This window comes from Lasioglossum baleicum, unplaced genomic scaffold (assembly GCF_051020765.1).
Source record: "Lasioglossum baleicum unplaced genomic scaffold, iyLasBale1 scaffold0989, whole genome shotgun sequence".
Classification (NCBI taxonomy): domain Eukaryota; kingdom Metazoa; phylum Arthropoda; class Insecta; order Hymenoptera; family Halictidae; genus Lasioglossum; species Lasioglossum baleicum.
Window position 1 is genome coordinate 1 of NW_027470048.1, and position 6,037 is coordinate 6,037.

The 6,037-nt window shown below is 33.6% G+C and overlaps 1 pseudogene; it reads left to right on the top strand.

Annotated features, from left to right (window-relative positions):
- Positions 1–5,809: 5,809 nt before the first annotated feature.
- LOC143220459 (5S ribosomal RNA) lies at positions 5,810–5,928 on the top strand (annotated as a pseudogene).
- Positions 5,929–6,037: the final 109 nt, after the last annotated feature.

Below are 6,037 nucleotides of genomic sequence, written 5' to 3' on the forward strand. Positions count from 1 at the left end.
CACAAACTATGAAAACTGGATTATAGTAGAAATATGCAAAGTAAGACAATAAACTGGAACATCCATAAGAGTAGATTATATAGCACGATGTACTATAGTGCATATCATTCGTTATACGTATAATAGAGTAAGTAGATTATACATGCATCATACAAATGAACACTAAGAACAAACGTTTACTCAAGCGAATATAAATCTAAACTATGCATCTGTGCATAACAAAAAGTAGCATAGTATTGCATGTTATATACATGTACTGAGAAATATGATCCGAATTATAGGAAAATATTCCAATTATTTATTGCAAATTTAGGAAATTCGATATGAAAATTGAAGCACCATGTAAAAAAGAAAAAAGAAGAAAATGAGAAAGTAAGGCATTATCAAATATTGTGAACGGAGCGCAGTATCCCTCTCTGTCATAGCAACGCATCTGTTTATATATTCCGATTAGGTCAGTTGACAGCGGTATGCCAATTACCGAATATATTCCTAACTCCAATTATCATATTGGATTTATTTCCAAGTTGTGCCTTATGAAACCGTACAACATCGTTTGAAACATTTTTTCAATACTAATTGTTCGAAATGTTGCTATTTATAATAAAAAATCAAATAGTTTAGAAAAACGAATTAGTTAAAATATGTTAAGTACTTTGATTCTTAGAACTTTTTTTTTATTCGCGATTACTCTGCTGGACGTTCAAGCTTAATTTGGAAAGCAACATTTACAGAGCGTAGGGTGGATGAATTACAAACCGAAAATTACTTATACGTATTAATTTGATTCCATATATACAATAAAGTATAGTATAATATGTAAAATTGGTGTACAGTAACAATGAACTATTACCACTATTTCTACCACGATTTTGTGTATACCTATTTCGAGCAAAAGCTCTCTTTCTACAACTTTGCGTTTGAATGCAAACAATTCCCAAAACCGTTGGGATTTAAATTGTCCATTAAAAATAGATAATTGGAGCAATACAACGGGAACAGTAATAAAAAATATTACCTTCTGCATTTTTTATTTTTTATTAGAAAGACAATCAAACATTGTAATATCATTATCTTATCGAACTTTCAGTTTCTTGTAAAAAAATTCAATCTTAGTATCTTTATAACAAAAGAAAAAAAACAGTATTCTTAAAAACAGTGTAATAAAATTTTATCCTTATTCAATACCATAGTTTTTACAAATCAATGGTTACTCTACTAAGCACTTTCCACGTGTATACTTTTCGCACTGCAAGCAGTTTCCCGTTCCTCTATTACTTGAGCAAAACTTCATTTGGCATTTTTTGTGTCTACTTCAATAAGGTGTGATTTTAATTAGGACTGATGAACGTTCCGGGCGTTTTTCATATCCCGCTGCATGTTCTCCTCCTAACTGGAATAAAAAATTTTTAAGTGAAGTATCTCCACCGCCGTTCTTTTGTAGAGGATCCACGCGTTTATGCCGATAAATCGAGGATGTCGTAGAATATATGAATAGATCATCTACGGCATTTATATTTCATACTATACTTTCTCGCCATTTAGTCGGTCGCGTCGACTACAAATTTGGTGCTATTATAAAATTTAATGGTTTCTGAAAGACGTTTATTGTTTTTTTCCATTGTTATAGATTTATGTCTTGAAACATGCAGAAGTACCTTTTTGTTCGGTTCGCTTTCACAGCTTGTTAGAATACAATCATTCGATACATCAAACTGCGTTGTAAATCACTTCATATTACTTTTTTTATTTTTGCAGCTTTTGGCTGTTCTCTCATATTTTGACGGATGGTTTCAACTATAGAAGTTTTTCTTTGCAAAAGCTTTGATACCAGGGAAGAAGTTGTGAAAAATTGTCGGTTGCAACGATTCTGCGGCAGACAGTAAATGGTTCAACCAGATTCAAAAGGACAGACTCAGCCAATGAAACTGATGTCGGTCTCATTTCATCTTTTCTTACGTACGGAAACCCATGCACAACATATTTGCTTTTGACCTCAAACGCCAACCAAAATTTGATTCCAAATTTATCGAGCTTATTCTGCTTGTATTGAGTGAACCTACATCTAGCTTTCGTTGGGAAAAGCTGTTCATCCACTGTGATATTTGCGTCTGGCTTCTAACAGTTTTGACTGTTTTCAATGAATGCGTTTCATATTCTTGATACTAACGCAAATTTATCTTTCTCCAAATGTTGGCTCCTCTCGTTTTTATTATCAAAACGCAAAAATCGTAGAATTTCCATTAAGCAATTTCGGCTCATGGCATTCAAAGAAGAAGAAGGGCCCCATTTTTTATTCCACAAAAACGATGCATAGACATTTTATTGTTCATATGCACCGCGAACGTATGAAAATCCTACAAATGTCTCTAATTTCTCTCGAGGTAAACTCCATTCTTTACCTAAAACTCTTTGTGTTTCCATTTCCGTACAATTCATAATGCATTCCACTTTATTATTGTCAAATAGTAAATAAAATGTGGTGCTTACTTTGCCCGTCATAATATTTCGTTTGGCGTGTCTAGTTGGACCAGATACATCTTTGAAAATAGTATGAAGTGGTGGTCTGCCAAGAAAGGAACTTGTTTCGATTTTTTTCCAAACTGTTCCATCAACAGCAATTTCAATACTTTGCCGTTCATTGCTTTCTTCACTATCGCCTTCAGAATCCGTCATCAATCTCATTCTATTTTGCCCTCTACTTACAATCAAATTATCTTCCTCTTCATTAGTGCTTGACGAGTAATTTTCATACTCCCTATAGGTTTCGTAGTCACTTTCGAAAGAATCATTCAACTTATCTTCACTTTCAGATTGTGACCTTTCATCAATTTCAGAGCATTCTTCACTTATGTTATTTATTTTGTTCAATAACTCATTCTCTCTTGAAATGCGGGGCATCTATAGAATAATTTAAAAAATAAATAAAATAATTAACGTTAGGTTTTTAGGTTAGGTTATTTATGTTATTTTCTCGTAAAAAGAAAGATAAGGAATACAAATAATTTTCAGTATTGCAAACAGTTTTACAGCTTAATTACATGTAATGCTAATTTCAACAATCTTTTTTTCAAATTCTATACGAATTTATTCAATTTCTTTAGAACAAGTCACTGCAATGATCTACAGTAAAATATAAAACATGGCGAGAAACGAGCAAATATCAAAATGTCCTACGTTACGACTGAAATTAGAATTCCTCAATCAGATTACAATTAATATGATGCTGCATAGTGGTGTTGAATATTTATATGTAAATCGGTCTAAAATTAAGCACTGTTTTGAAATACTTAAAGTGTCAAAAGGCACTCATGCTAGAAAAAGGTATACAATATACACAGTTTAAAAGCTAGGATGAGCTAGAGGAAAACGTATCACTGAATATATTTAATATCTGATGTACAAAAAGAAAAAAATTTTAATGTGGAGAAATGATTAAATTTAGAATATGTTAACTTAAAATTTTAAGGTGTCTTTTGACACCTCATGGTAGAAATAGTTAAATAAGTAACTTATGTAGGAAAAGTTAAGGGAACAGCAGTTAAAATTTATATATTTAACGCATATTTAACGATTTGATATCTTTTCTTCGACGTAGAACATTAAGCGATTGGTCCTTTCGTCGGTGATCGAAAAGATGAGAATCCAGATGAAATGTTGATTTATTCGACATGGATATGAAAAAAAAATCACGACTAGATGAACAATTTCAAAAGACTCGGACAATTTTCTCTCCAGAAAGTATCAGGTTTAGTAATAAATAATGTCGTTTTTAGTAATCATTTAAAATCCTGCTTGCCACTAACTTCATCGACATAATCTACAAACCCGTGGTACATACAGAAAGCGCGAAGTGTAATTAACAAGCCTTGCCGCAATAAGTTTGCGTGTGAACTGTTTTATTTCGTGAATCTAGGGTTAAATAATGGCGGACGAAAGGCATATTCGTCATTGCACACGAGTTCCAGTTGGAAGAAAAGCAAACGAAGCTGCGAAAAGAATCCGTACTGCTCTGGGTCATAATGCTGTTGCGAAGTGTATAGTGCACAATTGGAAAGGTTGGCTGGAGCTTTGATAAAAAAAGAACACGCACTGAAAATCGGAAGGGCGTAATTCTTCGTCAGGATAACGATGGACCGCAATACTGCAAGAATCACGCGGGAAAAACTACACGAGTTCGGATAGGAAATTCTCCCTGAACGTCCATATTCGCCTGATATTCCCTTTTGGATTATAACTTGTCTCGTTTCTTGCAAAATCTTAATCTTGGAAAACATTTCAGTAACGAACAGTGCCTGAATAATGCCTCGACCGAATTATTTGAATGAAAATTGCAAAAAATTTACAATAGAGGAATTAAGAAGTTACCTGTGCGTTGGTTACAAGTAGTTCAACACAACGGCAATTATATCGTTGATTAAATTCCTTTGTTTCGTTTAAATAAATAAGTTTTGAAAATGTATTGGGAAACGACATTAATTATTACTAGACCGGATACATACCATTGTTTTACTATATCGGGCAGTTTTAATAAATCATCTATATTTAACATTACAAGTTATTAGATACGTTTGTATCTCGACAAATAACTGTACCTTGTCCAGGTCGGTATTTATTTCGTTAATATGGAGAAATTATTATAAAGAGAAATAAAGCAGTGTAAATGCGTCCATTTATTTTATAAGAAACATATTAAGTTTTTTTTTTTTCATTATTTAGGTCTTACGTTTTATGTTATGAATTTAGAATTAACACTGAAGAATATAATTAGTTCGTTTGAAATGCTTCAATGACTTCTCACCCCTCCAATCGGTAGATTCAACGCGTAGTCCTCAAATTTTTTCTGATAATTAATTTGAAACTTTATTTAACTACACATATATCATACGTATTAAATACGCGTTCGATATTTATGAAATATAAACGAAAATAATCATGGGATGCTCCTGCAGTATTACTCTCATTTGCAGGTTTACAATATATTAATGGAGTACAAAAACTTTACGAATACCCTACTCCAACGTTGATATGTTAATAAAGCAAAAAACGGAAACATCGAAAACAAATGTTTGTAAGTCATGACGAAACATAAAATAGAAACGCCTGAGTCGATGACTGTTACCGTAAGAAAACAGGAACACCTCATTCTTCTGGGAAACCCGAACCTAGAAGTGAGCAAATAAACTTGACAGTTCAATAGCCCAAGCAAACGACCCAGGGTAAGACCAGAAGTAAGAAACGCGGTCACATCCTCCGATCACTTTATTCTATATGTACGTATTCGATTTACCTCTTTGTGAACTGTCCCGAGTGGCGACTGTCAGTTGCCACTTGTTTTAATATCAGAACCCAAATAACGAATGCAAAATGATAAATATATTAAGAATAGTATACACGTAGTAACTCGGTAATCTAACCCAAACACGTGCTTTATTTTTTTTTTTTTTTTTGCTTCATTGTTAATGGCGGTAGCGGGGACACAAAGATATAAGAAAAGATCCGAGTTCCGTTATTCACCACAAGAAAATTCTTCGAGAGCAAGGGGTTAAACTTCCGCTTACAGTTATAATAAACAATTGCACTACCCGCTCTTCGAGTCGAAAATATTCGACACCGCTCGACCGATGGTCTCGTAGTCAATAACTTCGAGTGTTTTACTTGAAAACTGTTGACTAAATACTTGCGCCGTTTATTTAAATCACTTACGAAAGTTTCGCCGGTTTATTATTGTCACGTGACGAATAGCCATACGGTGTAGTACATACATATTCGTCATTACTATTTAAACGTGAGCAATATACTATCGTTGGCCAACGATGATACCACTCAAAAATCACTGGTTCCCGTTCGATCACCAAAGTTAAGATTTGTTGGGCGCGGATAGTACTCAGATGGGTGACCGCTTGGGAACTCCGCGTGTTGTTGGCATAATTGTATTTTTTGATTTTCTTATACCACCTTCTTCTACAATTTTGCATTTTCAAGTCACTGATCTGATCCAGGCACACCTGTCAAAGCTCTCAAGTTTTTAAAATTC